The sequence below is a fragment of the Adiantum capillus-veneris genome, chromosome 26 (genome assembly GCF_014529385.1).
Source record: "Adiantum capillus-veneris isolate H3 chromosome 26, ASM1452938v2, whole genome shotgun sequence".
NCBI lineage: Eukaryota > Viridiplantae > Streptophyta > Polypodiopsida > Polypodiales > Pteridaceae > Adiantum > Adiantum capillus-veneris.
The window spans coordinates 97,690,427-97,711,420 of NC_140956.1; positions in this window are offsets into that span (position 1 = coordinate 97,690,427).

The following is a 20,994-nucleotide window of genomic DNA, read 5'->3' on the forward strand; positions in this document are numbered from 1 at the left end:
GCACTTCTTTGACACCAAACATAGACTTTTTCCCTGACAATGTAAGATTCACTTCTTCCAACCTAGACAAAATTTTATCACAATCATTTATGCGATTTACCACAAACCTGCGACATCCCTTGAGATCCAAAGCTTCATCTTTGTCACTTTCTTCACATCCTTTGATAGGCAAATCATCAATGAAAGGCATTGTGATTTGAGGAATAAAGTCACGTAAGACCTTATTCATCCCATTCATCATATGTGCAACCGAGTTGGTTGCTCCCTGTGGCAAGGTACACATCCTTACCAAACCCAAAGGTGTCCTCATGGTTGTCAAGTCTCTGCTTTCGATTGCAAGCTGAAATTGATCATACCCTGAGTAGAGATCCCCCATTGAGTAGATTGCCCTCCCTGCAAACGCCTCTGCAAATTCATCCACAATTGGACCTGTACCTACATTTCTAATTGTCACCTTGTTCACTGGTTGCATATCTTGGATGAAGCGTAGAGAACCATTCTTCTTTGGAACTGTGAACCACCTGTTTGAGTATGGAGCACAAGAAGGCTCCAAGATTCCCATTTTGATTTTCTCATTCAGTAGCTCTACTAACTTTGGCAAATGAGCCTTTGGAACCGGAATAGGCCGCAGATTCCAAGGCACATGAGGTATTGTGAAAATTACCATAGGAGCTACAATATAAGGATCAACACATCCTATCTCATGTGGCTCAAATGCAAAAGCCTTACCATGCTTTGAAAGCATTTCTTTGAAGCACTTTGTCTTCTCCTGTGTTAGAAACTCCTCGCAACCAATCTGCAACTCTTGAAAAGACTCCTTTGTGAAGGTATGCCCGATCTTTTTAGGATTCCGCAAACTTGGTTGTAAAGAAGCCTGTTCAATCTTTTCCCTGTTGTTGGGTGGTAAGGGTGAAGCTACTGGTTTCACCTTCTTTGCTACACTCTTGTATTTAGTTTCAACATGGACTTCTGGGCCAACTGTTTGGCTTTCTTTAAAGGCTTCTATTACTTGATACATTTCCATAGAGAAAACTTCCACAACTTCATTTTCAAGATGCAAACTAGACCTCATTATAGCATCAAGCTCACCCATAGTATCTACAAAAGAAACTTGTTCACACAAACCCAAAACATTTTCAGTAGGCTTTAGCAACCCACTCTTTTTCATGCCTATTTGTACATTATGCACATATTGCCTCTCATATCTCTTCAAATCTTCAAGTTTTGTAAAACATACTGATCCATTCCTTGTTACCAAGGAGCTCATTGCGAAAGTTTCACCTATTTTTGGATCAGGCGAGACCCTTTTTCTTTCTGTACCACTGCAATCCCGCTTTACAATGGCACTTGGCAAAAACCCATCATTTCTCTATGATCATGAAACTCTTTGCTTACCTTTGGTAGAGGATGTTCTCTGAGGTTGTCACGATTTCTTTCATGGTTTATACAGACTGTGAGAAATTGGACAGCTCGTTTACCATCTTTGCTACATATTCTAGCATATGCTGAACCATCGTCCATTACCTTTGTTTCCATTCGAACTCCCACAATGTAGGGTTGTCCAAGGATGAGATGATATGAAGATGTATCCTGTACAAAGAAGTTTTGGTCAATCTTTACATCACCTATTGTTACCTTCACACCTGGACATGCTGCATACAATTCACCGGATGAATTGTTTGCCACTTTTACCATCCAGCCATGATCTGTGTCCATCGGCCATTTGCACTTGTTGTAGAGACTCTTTGACATTATGTTTATTTCTGAACCATGGTCAATCAAGGCAACAAATGGCTCTTCAAGATCACCTACCTTGACCAAAGTTTCTGTAGTAGCCCTTGCCCAATGACTTCGTGAATAGTAACTCCTAGGAATATCTTCAACTTCTTCATCATCATTTGAGAAATACACCTGCTTCACTCTCCCACTAGATCGGTAGCATCCTACCACAGCTCCATCATTGTCCTTATTTTGCAGTTGCATCCCTTGTGTCTTCGAGGTTTGCCCTTCAACCTGTGGACGAGAAACTTCAGCAAGGGTTTGCCTCTTCCTCTTGATGATGTCAATGATCTCCTCGTGGAATTCACGCTTTGCAATGCCAAGAACTTCTCCCAGAGTGAACTCAATCTTGCTATTCAAGATCCTTTCCTCCAAGACTTTCTTTAAATCTGTAGCAACCTCAATATCAGATTGTAGTTTATAAGTTGGGCCTTTTGTCTTACCTTTTGTTGGCTCTTTCTTCTTTCTTGTTGTAGACTCCTCCATGAGTACTTCAGGTGGAGATGCTCCTTTTGTTGAGGGTGTTTAAGAAGGAATTGAGTCACTTCTTCCCCCAGTTCTAGAAGCTCTTTTTGATGGTCCTTCATCAACATTCTCACGTCTGCGCTTCTCTTTTACAATTGCCTCATTTTGTTGGCATTTTGTAATGTAGGCATGCACTGACAATGAGTCCACTGGATCATTCCATCCTGTTTCTAGACGTATGCAATCACCTGCTTCATGTAGAATCTCATTTGTAAGCTTTCCCTTTTTAGCTAATTGCATGACATTTGGCCAAATTTGACCATGATGGTCCCTCATCTCTTCATCACAAAAATGCTCAATTTTTACTCCATAAGTAGCTGCCTCAACTGAAGAGGTGGCATACTTAGTTGCCATATCTTCAACTAAGGTTTGCATTCCCCCCTTCCCAAAGTTAGTTCTCAAGGGTAGACCTGTCTCTCTTAAGTGGATTTTACCATCCTTAAAAAAGACAACATCTTTTGACAAAGCATCACTAAAATCATCACAATCCCTTCTTACATGGTCTGTACTATCACACCAAATACATCTATTAACAAACCCTTCTTTGGGCTGTTGTCTTTGCCTAGGAAGTGGCCCTGATGGTTGGCCTTTTTCTTCAAGCTTTGCAAGCTTCACCTTCAAGTCACGCATTCCCTTCACAAGCTCATCTAGCATGGACTCATCAAACTTAGGAGGGATAAAAGTAGGCTTTACCATTTTTTCAGGAGTTGAGGTGGAAGGACTTGTAGTGTTTAGTACCATCTTGTCCCTTCTTCTTTGTCGTTTGGCAAGCAGTGAGACAGCACCTTCAACCTCATTCCAGTCGGTCTTTAGTCCTTGCTCAGCATCTTTATCTTCAAGAAGAAGCTCCAAATTTTCTTGAAACTCTTTACCTGCAGCTTGTAAGAAAAGATCTGTCTTTTCTGCATCTAGTGTGGCCCTTTCTGTCCTTGTGAGTTGTGCATAGCGCCGCTCAAATTCCCTAAGTAGTTCTGTTATTGATAGTCCTTGCTTTGGCTTGACTACCCATTCTAAGAATGTCCTTTTGGTCACTCTCTCAGAGTCCTCCATGAAATATTCCTCCTTTAAAGCTACTTTGAGTTCTTCCCAATTTCTCCCATGCCCGTCTTTAATTGCCCTAACATGCTCCCTAATTTCTGGAGCAACAACTAGCTCAAAGCTTTGAATCATCTCACCTTCTGACACGCGATGCAGCTCCATCTCCTTCACATACTCGCGTAAGTACTTGGTTGCATCTTTGCCATTGAATTGATCCATTCTGTTGACGATCGCTTGTATGGCCTTCGTTGCTGAAATCTCCCTTCTTTCAGTGGCATGTTGTTGTTGCATGAACATTGCAAATGCTTGAAACATTTGCATTGTTGTTGGGTCAAAATGCATACCCTGTTCCTCAACATGATCACCCATGGTTACCCACAAACTCTCACCATGGCAGTTTCGCGTCGGGTTCACCAAAAATATGTCGAGAAATTTGCGGTCTTGCCAGGAAAGCACCGGGCTTATGGCTGTGAGAGTTTGTGAGAGAACTCAACAAAAACTATATGAAGGAGTTAAACCATAGATGCCATGAAGACTAGGGTTTGGAAAGAAGTGCAATCAAAGAAGATTCACTCTTTCTCTCTTGCGCTCACACACACAAAGAAAGAACACAAAAGAGAATGTCAAAACAATACGAAAATGAAAACATCAAGGCTATGGTCATATCGTATCATGGGTAATATGAAAGGGTTAATAGATGAGTTAATGGCATCCAATCTTGACTGACCAAATAGGCTACAAATTGTTCTTTGGACTTGTAGTTTTGTGCTTACCATAATATATATATTTTGTCTAGTGATTGGGATTAATTGTGTGTACAAATCCTCTTGGTTCATAGCAAGATAACTACGCTTACGTCAAAAGAAAAGTTATAGTCTATGAGAGGTAGTATGATGGGATCCGGTGATAGAAGTATTTCATTAAGCCTTTCTGGGCCAAAGAGAAACACTATACGTTGTTGAAAGTGTATTTTTCGGCTAATCCATACGTTAATTCTAATAGATCGTACAGAGTGAAAGCGATAGAAATGATCATCATGTGGGTTATTCATCTAGGATAGTATGTGAGAAATGTAGATATGAGAGAAGTGAAGAGATGAGAAGTTTCCCTCCCAAGCCCTATTCTTGCACGTAGGCAATAAGAATACTGCGGGGAGAGATGTACCTGTAGCAAAGAGAACCTAGAGAGGATGAATTACTAAGAATGAGAGAGATAGGTTTGGTTAAGGAGATGAGATTAGATACATATATATATGTTGGATTAGAGATGAAAATGAAAACAACAAGAAATCAAGAAAACATCAATGTAGAACACATCTTACTTGAAACCCTTCGGCACCATTATTGATGGGAGAGAGAAGAAGAGGGGAGAATTCAATGTTGATTGATACGTCAAGTACAACACCTTCTTTGATTAGAGTTGATCTTCCAAGGATAGCGTACAAGAATGGCTAGTCTTCCTCTAGGAGAAAGTGTAGGCTTGGGCTTATGTTGATGGGGCTAAGTACAATTAGGCATTACTACTCACTCCCTCAAGAATTCCTCTCATCAATGGCTTGAATGCTTAAGTTCCTTCCAAGGAAGAAGAGGTCCCCTTTTATAGGTGAAGGGAATCCCCAAGGGCTTACACAAGAAGAGAGGAGCCAGTGTGAACAGGAATTGGAAAAGTTGGAAATGAGCTGCCCCTGCATGATGTGGGCAGACTGGGGTCCAGTAGTTTGATCATATCTCCTCAACCGTGGCTCCAAATAAAAAAGTAAAAATATGGGCAAAAACTTCAGCTCATTAGCTACGATTTTCATTTTAAAAACCGTTTTCCAATTCGGATTGGAACCTTGTGTAAAAAATTCATCAAAATAGGGTCCATTTATGGCAGCAAAAGTCTTCATGTGGTCTCCTTAGCCTAGACTTTCATTTAATTCACAAGGACACCTCATGCCATATGAAAGCATGACATTGCTCCTTGACAAAGTTTTGTAACCATGCTTGCAATAATGCATTAAAATAAGTGTATCTTTGAAATCATGCCACCTAGTGTCCCACTAGGATTTGATTCTCTCCTAGTAGCTATTTAAAAAGAAATATAAGAAAAGTATAAAAAATACGTAGAATATATATATATATATTGGAGTTTACCCTAGATATAGGATCTAGCTAGGGTGTGAGATGATAATGAAATAGTAGAAATAAAGAATCAATGCTTTTTGCCCCAAGTTAAAGAGACGGAGCTATTGATGCCTTTCCCATAGTATTTTCTGATGGTAAAGTAAGGATAGGTTACCCTTGAGAAAAATAATAGGATGAGATAGAAGGCTTATTATTATACTTAAATATGCATATGTACACTATAGGAAATATAATTATGTATCTAAAAAAATACAAGATAGATCTTGTAGCATGCGTTCCCACTATGTACGTGTCACAGCACGACATCCACCCCCTCTAAACCTGCACATCCACCGGTATGTGCCACATTGTCTCTTTGTAATATTAGACCTCTTGTACATCTTCCTTGTCTTCTTCTTCACTGGATGATTCCAGAGCTTCATGTTCACTTTGATCTTCACGTGTGTTTTTCTCTTCTTCCTCATCAATATCTTCTAGATCATTGTCTCCTCTTCTCTTAAACATTTTAATCCTTTTTCCTGCAATGGGAATCTTTACTTCTGTACCATCTAGTTCAGACAAGCTGTAAGTAGCATTTTCATGCACATGCTTTACAACATACGGTCCAAACCATCTTTTTGAGAACTTACGCATGACTGTGTGTTGGTTATCAAGGCTACTATCATACACTAAAACCCAGTCACCTTTGTCGATTGCTTTGCTCCTGAGTCGATGTCACTTATCAAAATAGTCCTTGTTTTTCAACCTTGCATTTTTGAGTCGTTCTTTTGCAGCTTTAATGTCTCCAGGTCTTCTCTCTAGCTGCCTTATACGCAGTGCAAGGAGATCTTCCCTACTAAGCCCCTCTTGCCAAGGTAGTACATTCCATGTGGGAATTGTATCCTCAATCGGCATCACTGGCTTTTGACCATGCATTAGCTCCGCAGGCATGTAGCCAGTTACTGAGCTATGTGTTGTACGATCAGCCCATAAAGCATACTCACCAACTCTTCCTTCACAAGCCTTGGCCAAAGCTTTGATGATAGGAGGATGCCCTCTTTCACTCTTTCCATTGCCTTCAGGGTTGTAAGCTGTAGTAAGAGAAAGCTTGATCCCTAATCTAGAAAAGAACTCCCTTGCTTCTTCGGCATCCAGTTCACCTCGATCTACAGTGATTTTTCCCACACAACCATAACGGCAAATCACCTCATCAAGAAGGAATTTGCACACAGCTTCTGTGGTCTTAGCTCTTAATGCTCTTCCTTCAACCTGGTTAGTTAGGTCCTCTCGTGCAAGAACCAAGTATCTCATCTGCCAGAGTCCTAAAGGCATCGTGACTAGATCCATAACCCATTTATAGTGCATGGCTAGTGGATATGTAGGGTGCAATCCATCACGATGTCGAACATTTGAATACATTTGACAAGTTACACATGACTTTACAAAGTGAGATACATCTTTATACATACCCTTCCACCAGTATTTTTCTTTCAACTTGGAGAAGGTTGCCCACACACCCCTGTGTCCAACCCATAGACTCTCATGAAACTCTTGCATGAGCTTTACTTGAGTCTCTTTTTTACATATAACCCGTTGTGGTGTAGCACCCTTTTGTTTAGGATGCTTCCACAAGTAACCATCCCTTAAAAAGTACCCATATGCTTTCCTGCGTATCCTCTTGAATTCTTGTTCAGACCAATCATCCTGTTTTGTTAAAGTACTCAAGTACCTTCCAATAGAAAGCCAATCACCTTCATAAAGATCTTTCAAGAACAATTCAAGTGAATTAGTCATGCAGACATTGTTACCTTTGACATGAGAGATAGAATAGAATTTTGTGCCTACATCATCTCCCTCATCAATCATTTGTGACTCATCTTCATACCTTGCCCTTGATAGCATATCTGCCACTGTATTGTCTTTACCTGCAATGTGCTTAAACTCGGGATTTAAGGACTTAATGTAGGCAATCCACTGCAACATAGCAATGTCTGGTGTTGAGCAGCTTGTAATCATCCCAAGAAGTGGTAGACAATCTGTTTCTACAACCACACATGCACCAATTAGGTACTCTTTCCCACTTTTCAAGGCTGTAACCATACCCCATAACTCTCTCTTTATCTGTGGATAGTTTCTTTGGCGAGCACTTAGTACCTTTGCTCCAAATCTTACCACATACCTGTGTCCTTCTTTGTCATCTTGCCCTATTGCCCATCCAATCCCTGTAGGACTGGTATCTACTGTCACAATCACTGGCCTTTGACACTCATAGTCTACCTTTCTCAAAGTCGTTGCTGACTGGAGTAACTCCTTTAGCTTTTTCATGGATTTTACATGTGCTTCTGTCCATTTAAACTTTTGATTCTTTCTAAGCAGCTGATAAAGAGGATCAGCTACATGTGCATAATGTGGAATCCAAATAACATAGAAGACACATGCTCCCAGAAACCTTCTAACCTCAGTGATGCTAGTGCATGTTTCTTTCATTCTTTGGATGGCATCTACCTTTGATGGACAAGGTTTCCTACCATATGGCCCGCACATGTGCCCCACAATGAGCACTTCTTTGACACCAAACATAGACTTTTTCCCTGACAATGTAAGATTCACTTCTTCCAACCTAGACAAAATTTTATCACAATCATTTATGCGATTTACCACAAACCTGCGACATCCCTTGAGATCCAAAGCTTCATCTTTGTCACTTTCTTCACATCCTTTGATAGGCAAATCATCAATGAAAGGCATTGTGATTTGAGGAATAAAGTCACGTAAGACCTTATTCATCCCATTCATCATATGTGCAACGAGTTGGTTGCTCCCTGTGGCAAGGTACACATCCTTACCAAACCCAAAGGTGTCCTCATGGTTGTCAAGTCTCTGCTTTCGATTGCAAGCTGAAATTGATCATACCCTGAGTAGAGATCCCCCATTGAGTAGATTGCCCTCCCTGCAAACGCCTCTGCAAATTCATCCACAATTGGACCTGTACCTACATTTCTAATTGTCACCTTGTTCACTGGTTGCATATCTTGGATGAAGCGTAGAGAACCATTCTTCTTTGGAACTGTGAACCACCTGTTTGAGTATGGAGCACAAGAAGGCTCCAAGATTCCCATTTTGATTTTCTCATTCAGTAGCTCTACTAACTTTGGCAAATGAGCCTTTGGAACCGGAATAGGCCGCAGATTCCAAGGCACATGAGGTATTGTGAAAATTACCATAGGAGCTACAATATAAGGATCAACACATCCTATCTCATGTGGCTCAAATGCAAAAGCCTTACCATGCTTTGAAAGCATTTCTTTGAAGCACTTTGTCTTCTCCTGTGTTAGAAACTCCTCGCAACCAATCTGCAACTCTTGAAAAGACTCCTTTGTGAAGGTATGCCCGATCTTTTTAGGATTCCGCAAACTTGGTTGTAAAGAAGCCTGTTCAATCTTTTCCCTGTTGTTGGGTGGTAAGGGTGAAGCTACTGGTTTCACCTTCTTTGCTACACTCTTGTATTTAGTTTCAACATGGACTTCTGGGCCAACTGTTTGGCTTTCTTTAAAGGCTTCTATTACTTGATACATTTCCATAGAGAAAACTTCCACAACTTCATTTTCAAGATGCAAACTAGACCTCATTATAGCATCAAGCTCACCCATAGTATCTACAAAAGAAACTTGTTCACACAAACCCAAAACATTTTCAGTAGGCTTTAGCAACCCACTCTTTTTCATGCCTATTTGTACATTATGCACATATTGCCTCTCATATCTCTTCAAATCTTCAAGTTTTGTAAAACATAACTGATCCATTCCTTGTTACCAAGGAGCTCATTGCGAAAGTTTCACCTATTTTGGATCAGGCGAGACCCTTTTTCTTTCTGTACCACTGCAATCCCGCTTTACAATGGTACTTGGCAAAAACCCATCATTTCTCTATGATCATGAAACTCTTTGCTTACCTTTGGTAGAGGATGTTCTCTGAGGTTGTCACGATTTCTTTCATGGTTTATACAGACTGTGAGAAATTGGACAGCTCGTTTACCATCTTTGCTACATATTCTAGCATATGCTGAACCATCGTCCATTACCTTTGTTTCCATTCGAACTCCCACAATGTAGGGTTGTCCAAGGATGAGATGATATGAAGATGTATCCTGTACAAAGAAGTTTTGGTCAATCTTTACATCACCTATTGTTACCTTCACACCTGGACATGCTGCATACAATTCACCGGATGAATTGTTTGCCACTTTTACCATCCAGCCATGATCTGTGTCCATCGGCCATTTGCACTTGTTGTAGAGACTCTTTGACATTATGTTTATTTCTGAACCATGGTCAATCAAGGCAACAAATGGCTCTTCAAGATCACCTACCTTGACCAAAGTTTCTGTAGTAGCCCTTGCCCAATGACTTCGTGAATAGTAACTCCTAGGAATATCTTCAACTTCTTCATCATCATTTGAGAAATACACCTGCTTCACTCTCCCACTAGATCGGTAGCATCCTACCACAGCTCCATCATTGTCCTTATTTTGCAGTTGCATCCCTTGTGTCTTCGAGGTTTGCCCTTCAACCTGTGGACGAGAAACTTCAGCAAGGGTTTGCCTCTTCCTCTTGATGATGTCAATGATCTCCTCGTGGAATTCACGCTTTGCAATGCCAAGAACTTCTCCCAGAGTGAACTCAATCTTGCTATTCAAGATCCTTTCCTCCAAGACTTTCTTTAAATCTGTAGCAACCTCAATATCAGATTGTAGTTTATAAGTTGGGCCTTTTGTCTTACCTTTTGTTGGCTCTTTCTTCTTTCTTGTTGTAGACTCCTCCATGAGTACTTCAGGTGGAGATGCTCCTTTTGTTGAGGGTGTTTAAGAAGGAATTGAGTCACTTCTTCCCCCAGTTCTAGAAGCTCTTTTTGATGGTCCTTCATCAACATTCTCACGTCTGCGCTTCTCTTTTACAATTGCCTCATTTTGTTGGCATTTTGTAATGTAGGCATGCACTGACAATGAGTCCACTGGATCATTCCATCCTGTTTCTAGACGTATGCAATCACCTGCTTCATGTAGAATCTCATTTGTAAGCTTTCCTTTTTAGCTAATTGCATGACATTTGGCCAAATTTGACCATGATGGTCCCTCATCTCTTCATCACAAAAATGCTCAATTTTTACTCCATAAGTAGCTGCCTCAACTGAAGAGGTGGCATACTTAGTTGCCATATCTTCAACTAAGGTTTGCATTCCCCCCTTCCCAAAGTTAGTTCTCAAGGGTAGACCTGTCTCTCTTAAGTGGATTTTACCATCCTTAAAAAAGACAACATCTTTTGACAAAGCATCACTAAAATCATCACAATCCCTTCTTACATGGTCTGTACTATCACACCAAATACATCTATTAACAAACCCTTCTTTGGGCTGTTGTCTTTGCCTAGGAAGTGGCCCTGATGGTTGGCCTTTTTCTTCAAGCTTTGCAAGCTTCACCTTCAGTCACGCATTCCCTTCACAAGCTCATCTAGCATGGACTCATCAAACTTAGGAGGGATAAAAGTAGGCTTTACCATTTTTTCAGGAGTTGAGGTGGAAGGACTTGTAGTGTTTAGTACCATCTTGTCCCTTCTTCTTTGTCGTTTGGCAAGCAGTGAGACAGCACCTTCAACCTCATTCCAGTCGGTCTTTAGTCCTTGCTCAGCATCTTTATCTTCAAGAAGAAGCTCCAAATTTTCTTGAAACTCTTTACCTGCAGCTTGTAAGAAAAGATCTGTCTTTTCTGCATCTAGTGTGGCCCTTTCTGTCCTTGTGAGTTGTGCATAGCGCCGCTCAAATTCCCTAAGTAGTTCTGTTATTGATAGTCCTTGCTTTGGCTTGACTACCCATTCTAAGAATGTCCTTTTGGTCACTCTCTCAGAGTCCTCCATGAAATATTCCTCCTTTAAAGCTACTTTGAGTTCTTCCCAATTTCTCCCATGCCCGTCTTTAATTGCCCTAACATGCTCCCTAATTTCTGGAGCAACAACTAGCTCAAAGCTTTGAATCATCTCACCTTCTGACACGCGATGCAGCTCCATCTCCTTCACATACTCGCGTAAGTACTTGGTTGCATCTTTGCCATTGAATTGATCCATTCTGTTGACGATCGCTTGTATGGCCTTCGTTGCTGAAATCTCCCTTCTTTCAGTGGCATGTTGTTGTTGCATGAACATTGCAAATGCTTGAAACATTTGCATTGTTGTTGGGTCAAAATGCATACCCTGTTCCTCAACATGATCACCCATGGTTACCCACAAACTCTCACCATGGCAGTTTCGCGTCGGGTTCACCAAAAATATGTCGAGAAATTTGCGGTCTTGCCAGGAAAGCACCGGGCTTATGGCTGTGAGAGTTTGTGAGAGAACTCAACAAAAACTATATGAAGGAGTTAAACCATAGATGCCATGAAGACTAGGGTTTGGAAAGAAGTGCAATCAAAGAAGATTCACTCTTTCTCTCTTGCGCTCACACACACAAAGAAAGAACACAAAAGAGAATGTCAAAACAATACGAAAATGAAAACATCAAGGCTATGGTCATATCGTATCATGGGTAATATGAAAGGGTTAATAGATGAGTTAATGGCATCCAATCTTGACTGACCAAATAGGCTACAAATTGTTCTTTGGACTTGTAGTTTTGTGCTTACCATAATATATATATATTTTGTCTAGTGATTGGGATTAATTGTGTGTACAAATCCTCTTGGTTCATAGCAAGATAACTACGCTTACGTCAAAAGAAAAGTTATAGTCTATGAGAGGTAGTATGATGGGATCCGGTGATAGAAGTATTTCATTAAGCCTTTCTGGGCCAAAGAGAAACACTATACGTTGTTGAAAGTGTATTTTTCGGCTAATCCATACGTTAATTCTAATAGATCGTACAGAGTGAAAGCGATAGAAATGATCATCATGTGGGTTATTCATCTAGGATAGTATGTGAGAAATGTAGATATGAGAGAAGTGAAGAGATGAGAAGTTTCCCTCCCAAGCCCTATTCTTGCACGTAGGCAATAAGAATACTGCGGGGAGAGATGTACCTGTAGCAAAGAGAACCTAGAGAGGATGAATTACTAAGAATGAGAGAGATAGGTTTGGTTAAGGAGATGAGATTAGATACATATATATATGTTGGATTAGAGATGAAAATGAAAACAACAAGAAATCAAGAAAACATCAATGTAGAACACATCTTACTTGAAACCCTTCGGCACCATTATTGATGGGAGAGAGAAGAAGAGGGGAGAATTCAATGTTGATTGATACGCCAAGTACAACACCTTCTTTGATTAGAGTTGATCTTCCAAGGATAGCGTACAAGAATGGCTAGTCTTCCTCTAGGAGAAAGTGTAGGCTTGGGCTTATGTTGATGGGGCTAAGTACAATTAGGCATTACTACTCACTCCCTCAAGAATTCCTCTCATCAATGGCTTGAATGCTTAAGTTCCTTCCAAGGAAGAAGAGGTCCCCTTTTATAGGTGAAGGGAACCCCCAAGGGCTTACACAAGAAGAGAGGAGCCAGTGTGAACAGGAATTGGAAAAGTTGGAAATGAGCTGTCCCTGCATGATGTGGGCAGACTGGGGTCCAGTAGTTTGATCATATCTCCTCAACCGTGGCTCCAAATAAAAAAGTAAAAATATGGGCAAAAACTTCAGCTCATTAGCTACGATTTTCATTTTAAAACCGTTTTCCAATTCGGATTGGAACCTTGTGTAAAAAATTCATCAAAATAGGGTCCATTTATGGCAGCAAAAGTCTTCATGTGGTCTCCTTAGCCTAGACTTTCATTTAATTCACAAGGACACCTCATGCCATATGAAAGCATGACATTGCTCCTTGACAAAGTTTTGTAACCATGCTTGCAATAATGCATTAAAATAAGTGTATCTTTGAAATCATGCCACCTAGTGTCCCACTAGGATTTGATTCTCTCCTAGTAGCTATTTAAAAAGAAATATAAGAAAAGTATAAAAAATACGTAGAATATATATATATATATTGGAGTTTACCCTAGATATAGGATCTAGCTAGGGTGTGAGATGATAATGAAATAATAGAAATAAAGAATCAATGCTTTTTGCCCCAAGTTAAAAAGGCGGAGCTATTGATGCTTTTCCCATAGTATTTTCTGATGGTAAAGTAAAGATAGGTTACCCTTGAGAAAAATAATAGGATGAGATAGAAGGCTTATTATTATACTTAAATATGCATATGTACACTATAGGAAATATAATTATGTATCTAAAAAAATACAAGATAGTTTGGACACTACGAGTTTTTGGTGATGCCCTTTGGGTTAACCAATGCACCCGTAACATTCATGACACTTATGGATAGTGTCTTGAAGCCATATTTGGGCAAATTTGTCATTGTCTCCCTCGATGACATCTTAGTCTATAGTGCTTCTGAAGAAGGACACTTACAACATCTCAGGCAGGTGTTTGAGTTGTTACGTACAAACAAGTTATATGCCAAGGAATCTAAATGTGATTTTCTAAAAGATAAAATTCATTATTTAGGGCATGTTATTTGAGCTCACGGTCTATACGTGGATCAATCCAAAGTGGATACCATCAGGAAATGGCCTCCTCCTAAAAATCTGAAAGAATTACAGATATTTTTAGGATTTGCAGGTTTTTACTGAAGGTTCGTTAAAAACTATGCTCAAATTGTTGTTCCTATGACAGATCAACTAAAAGGCAAAGGAAAAGCTTTTCAGTGGGGATCCGCTCAACAACACAGTTTCGATACGCTCAAGGATGCATTAGCTACAGCTCCTATACTGGCTATTGTAGATCCTTTGAAACCATTTGTTTTGGAAACGGATCCTAGTGATCATGCTATTGGAGCAGTCCTGTTATTACAAGACGGACGACCGATTGCATTTGAAAGTAAGAAGCTTGATGCAGCTCAACAGAACTATTCTACTTACGAACGCGAACTCTATGCAATAGTGTCTGCCTTAAAAACATGGTGGAATTATCTGTATGGGGCTCAGTTCGAGATTGTGTTTGACCATGAAAGCATCAAATGGTTTACACAACAAACAGATTTAAAAGGTCGAAAAGCCAGGTGGGCCGAGATCCTTCAGGAATATGACGCCAAGCTAAGGTATCGCAAAGGCCGATACAATGTAGTGGCAGACGCTCTAAGTTGAATGCCAGAGATCAATTCGCTCTTGTTCACGGAACTTCGTAGTGAATTTTTAAATTCTCTCAAGGGCAAATATGAGCATGATGAAGCATGTTCCAAAGTGTGGAGCCATGTTCAAAAGAGGGATCCTTCTCACTCCAATGACGGTAGTGTACAGTTAACCTCCACACCTAGTTCTCCTTTATCAAGTGATGAACTACAACGATGGAAACATTTTACCATCAACAGTGGGTACCTACTCCACAAGGGGAGAGTTTGTGTACCGACAAACACGGACATTAGGCACCAAATTCTGTATGAATGTCATGATAGTCCAAGTGCAGGGCACCCGGGGATTAGAAAAACTTATGCTCTCGTACGACAACAGTTTTATTGGCAAGGTCTACATGGCTTTGGGCAAGCTTATGTCATGCAATGCCAAAAAAGTTAGGTTAACAAGGGAGAGCGCCTGAAAGAAGGAGGACTCTTACATCCTTTGGAGATTCCTAATGGAAAATGGGAAAGTATCTCTATGGATTTTATTGTAGGTTACCAACCACTATACGAGGTCATGACTCAGTATGGGTGGTCGTAGACAGGTTGACTAAACTATGTAAGTTTATTCTGACCAAATCAACGGTCAAGACACCAAAACTAGCCAAGTTATTTGTGGACAATCTATACAAATTGTATGGTTTGCCAAGTAGCATTGTTAGTGACCGTCATCCCAAGTGTAACAGCCACTTTTGGAGAGCTGTATTTAAACGATTGGGTACACAACTAAACCTCAGTACAACTGATCATCCAGAAATGGATGGTCAAACAGAACGGGTTAACTAGGTGTTAGAGGATATTCTAAGAGCATACGTCAGCAAAAAATAGTCAGACTGGGAAGAATACTTACCTATTCTCGAGTTTGCCTACAACAGTGCTAAGCATGTCACAACAACAGGTTTTAGTCCTTTCATGCTCATGTATAGGTTTCAACCTAGGTCACCAGTTACGGTGGGATTGACAACCAAAAAACTCCAACAAGTTAAGGATTTTCTCCAAGATTACATGGATATGTTGAAACTTGCTCGTCGGAATGTCCGGCAAGCATAGGATCGGTATAAGAAATATGCTGATGAGAAACGTCGGCAAGTTACCTTCGAAGAAGGGGAGGAAGTATTTTTACGTGTGCCATAACATTTAGAAAGTCTAAAAACTGGACCGACACCTAAATTATCTCCCCGATATTGTGGGCCTTTCAAAATACTCAAGCGAGTAGGTGATCGTGCTTACAAACTATTACTACCTTCACATTCTCGCATTCATCCGGTGTTTCATGTAAGCCATCTACGTAAGCGGTTACATGGGGACGACAATGTCATTGACCAACAGGTTTTGGTTGATTACATTGAACCTCTTACCTTACCGCATGAACTTGAACGTGTTCTTGATTATCATGAGTTGCGTACATGTTATCACGTACGTCAACAAGCCTTAATCAAGTGGAAAGACAGACCTGAAGAAGGTGCCACTTGGAAAAACATTAGTGTTCTTAAGAAGAAGTTTTCCACTTTTGATTATCATGAGTTGCGTACATGTCATCACGTACGTCAACAAGCCTTAATCAAGTGGAAAGACAGACCTAAAGAAGGTGCCACTTGGGAAAACATTAGTGTTCTTAAGAAGAAGTTTCCCACTTTTGTTTTCGATGATGAAAACTCTTCTTAAGGGGGGAGTAATGTCAGGACACCGGCAAGGCCGGACTAGACAAGGCAGGGCCGGGCTAGGCGGTGTGGAACGGGGAGTCCAACTAGGGCAAAGGGCTAGGGGCATGCCTATATAAAGGGTGGTTGGGTGGTGGACTCTCAGGCTCTAGTCACCCCTGTCTTACAACACTGCAAACTTTTATGGCAAGAAGACGAACAAAATTTCCTTTGCAAAATGAGACAAAACTCAATGTAGACCACAGGCCAAAAAACTGCAGATAACTGTCAGCTTGGGAGTCAACTCGACCACTAAACCATCAGAGAGCAAACTGCGAATACGCATAAACCATGGCGAAAAATCTTGGGAAAAATCCGGCAGAGTTTCCCCTGGAAACTGAGCAAAAACTCAAAAAATCTCACCAAATACGCATGACAATAAACACTGTCTCAGCAGCAAAATCCACAAATGGTCTACATGCAATGCCAAAAGCCTGGCAAACTGGTTCACTCCTGACCGAGTAGCTCTATGGACATGTACTTGTCCAAAAAACAATGAAAACCTATAAACCTGCTACCTGTGAGCTATGGCTAGCTCAAAGTGTATCCGCATAATGCATACATAGCATGAAACTGCATGAAACTGCAAAGCACAACGTGCTAAAATATCCCAAAGTATCACTTGCATACAAAAAAACAAGGGGAATTCTCTCTAAAATAGCACCACAATTTGCCATGCATAGCCAAAGATGCAAACCGCATCACTCTCTACACTGTAGGAATCAAACTGCAAAACCTCGATATGTCGAGATTGTTGTTTTGCAGGCTGCTGCAAAAATTTCAGCACTCAGAATTTCAAAATTTTGATATGAACAACATGTCTAGAATGTGCCAAAACCCTAGGATAGACTTTTGGATCACATGTATCCGAGTCTGAGTGTGAGAGATATGCCAAAAAACCACCGTTTTCGACCCAAAAACGTAGCATAAACTTGCTACTGTTGCACATGCTGCAATTCAGAGCAGAAATTCAGAAAATGAACATCACCATTGCGTTTGGAATGTTGCTATACAACCACCAATGACTTTGGATTGACACATCGAACTCCGTAAGTGAGATCTGCAAAAAACCATTGCGGGAGCCCATCACTTCTATCTCACCGGGAAGCCGTCGCACACACGTCGCCAAAGCTCTGATACCAATTGCCAATTGTGAGTGCGTGAATGCGGTGCGTGTGCAGAGAGTGACAAGGAGAGAGAGAGTACACAAGATGTGGGTGGAGCTCCCAATTCTCACTGTATGAGCACAATGTGAGAATGAGTAAGAGCTCTTTATTCTTTGTATGTATAAAGAATAAGGAGATAAATGTGGGCAGCCGGACAGTGATCGACGGACATGGGCAAAGCACGGTGAGGCACACCAACTTTACCTAACACTTTGCCCTCTAAAACATGTGCCCTTGCATGTGATTGCAACCATGTTCAAAGATTCCTAACTATTTTTGAATAAAAAGACATCCGATTCAAGAGGAGAATCTTGCTTGATTCTCTTTTATCTTTTAAAAAAATGAAAATCATAGCACCTACTAGAGGCATTTGTGTCTAGCAATAAGCCATTTCAGCTTCAGAGTTGATGGAGAACTAACCTTCCTCTGAAGAGTTGCAAAAAGTAAAGTGTTTGGAAATGTTTGTGAGAATAATAAGGGGTACACTTGGAATTTTGAGAAAAATTAAGGGCACTTCGAGAAGTTTTGGCAATATTAATAAGAGGGGTATCTTGGGAATTTACCCAAATTTCAAGAATGTTTCCTTTATACTTAATCTTAAACTAAGTACCAACTCATGTGTTGCATATACATTGAAATCACTACAATAATTCATAAAATCAATTATCAAGTGATAAAATCACGAGGCTCGCTTAGAGGATAATTGATGAGTATAAGAGCATCATATACATGATCAATAGGTGGTTCATTAACTGTGTGTGTGGAGGCACTATTATTAATGCAGAGGGCTCCAATCTTTGCACATGTATCGATGCGTTTGAAAGATGTGTGATCTTAGCAATGAGCATTTGAAAAAATGCAAGGACCTTCTAAGCTTCCTATGTAGATACAAAATTATAGTGTTTCTTATGGATACTTTGCCATGAGAAACATTTTTCACCGATCATTGTTCTTGTGTCTACGCACTTCCTTGGTGTGTGTGTGTGTGTGTTTTGATCGGCCACAATGATAGTGACTAGTCTATCTTTAAGTGTCTTATCTATATAAAATTTCACCAATAAGCTCACCAATTGCCCTTGTGGTTTGGGAAATTTTAAATAATTCCTTTCGAATTTCAAAAACTTCCCAAAATATTTTGTATGACTTTTGGATGGATTAGTCCTCTTGACATTAGAAATATATCTTTAAGTGTCTTATCTATATAAATTTTCACCTACATAACATACTATATTGGCTCAACCTTTAATAAAATAATTTATTCATAGATTCCCATTCAAAGACTCTCCCCCCTCTCTAACTCCAAACCTCGCCTCTCAGAACTTCGACCCCCTTCCCCGCTGCCTTGTGGGCCTTGGCTGCCATCGCTTGCCTACTTTGGCTGCCATAGCTTACCCTCGCAAGCCATTGCATACCTACATTGGGTGCTTTGCCTGCCACCATCGCCTTGCCTCGCTTGCCCCCTGCGTGCCTCCAACTTTAGGATTATTGCCGCTATGGCCGCAGAAGCATACAAGCTATGGAGCAACAACACTACTTAAGGAGAGATCTCATTGAAGGCTAACGGCCCATGACTTACTCTCGCACGTCTTGCTAGCTCTTTCTACAAGCCTGCAGGGGAGCCTCCTTGCCCCTACACAAAAACATGCAAGATATGCACTTTGGAGGCGGGAGGCACGTGCGAACAACAACCCCTTGTTGCACACACACATAGAGAGAGAGAGAGAGAGAGAGAGAGAGAGAGAGAGAGAGAGTAAGCTAGTCAGCAATGCGCGCGAGGTTGTAGTCATCGTGACATATTGCAACTTAAAAAAAAAAAGAAGGAAAATCACCAAAATACCCTCTAATTTGTGGAAATTCCCACTATACCCCTCAAGTTTCAGATATTCCCAAACTACACCTAATATTTTGTAAGAAATTCCCAAAATGCCCTTCAGAATTGTCAAAATTACCTTAATATCTCCAAAGAGATTAAATATCTCCAAAGATAAAAAAAGTTGTAGCTTTTCATAAGAAGATTGATTGTCTATCAAAACAAGATGCTACAACTAGAACTTGAGTTGGTTATGCAAGCTTTGGAAATGAATTGCTCATTTTTAGACATAATTGCATTTTTTGGCAGGTAATTGTCAAGAAACAATAAAGATTAGAAACTCTTGAAGAATCCAACCAAAATAGATATAAGGGTATTTTGGGCTTTTTTGCATTTTGAAAATTTCCACAAATTAGAGGGGTATTTTGGTCATTTTCCCTTAAAAAATTACATTCAACTCTTTCTTGGTTATGGCTCGACACCTAGTAGCTGTCAACTTGCCTTCGTGTTTCAACACGTCCCTCCTCAACTAGGCCTTTCCATATGTGCTCACTCATCGTCATTCCATTTGCCACCTTTTCGACCGTGCACGGATCTACACATGGGCAAGCTTCCGCTAAATGAGAAAATTATGCTCATTTTACTTTTGCTTCAACTTTCTCAAGCTTCCATATATATATATTCGCCTTAAAAGATTGGGTTTCAAAATCACTACTACATACTATTGATTTCGAAGGAAAATTTTGCCCTTCCCTTTTCACTTTCTCCTGAGACCAAGGAATCTTTCAATATTCCCCTTAACGAGACACTTTGGCACACCTAGTAAGAGGCATTTGTGTCTAGCAATAAGCCATTTTTGCTTGAGAGTTGATGGATAACTAAACTTCCTCTGAAGAGTTGCAAAAAGTAAAGTGCTTGGAAATCATTGTGAGAATAACAAGGGGTATTCTTGGAATTCTGAAAAAAATAAAGGGCATTTTTGAGAAGTTTTGGCAAAACTTGAGGGGTATCTTGGGAATTTACCCAAATTTCAAGAATGTTTTCTTTATACTTAATCTTAAACTAAGTACCAATTGAAGTGTTGCATATTTATTGAAATCAGCAGGATAATTGATAAAACCAATTATCGAGCGATAAAATCACGAAGCTCGCTTCGAGGATAATTGATGAATATAAGAGCATTATATACATGATCAATAGGTTGCTCATTAAATGTGTGTGTGGAGGGATCCAATCTTTGCACATATGTCAATGCGTTTGAAAGATGTGTGATCTTAGCATTTTTCTAGCATCTGGAGAAACACAAGTACCTTCTAAGCTTCCTATATCGGTACAAAACCATAGTGTCCACGCACCAATCATTGTTCTTGTGTCCACGCCCTTCTTTGGTGTGTGTGTGTTGACCAAACACGGTGATAGTGGTAATTGTACAAAAACAGTTAATATCAAAAAGTTTTGTATAGGGTAAGGGAAGAATGAGCCTCATGCTTAGTGTAAGGGGTGGATTTTTGTTCATCCGACTAGAGCCCATTCTAGTAGTTCTTCATGTCTTTTTTTTTACCAAAACATAATTATACAAATTTTATTGTTTAAATGGTCAGAGAGCCATTTAGTTAAGTTATCCTTTTGTAAAAGAAAGCATCGGATGGCTAAGGGTAAAT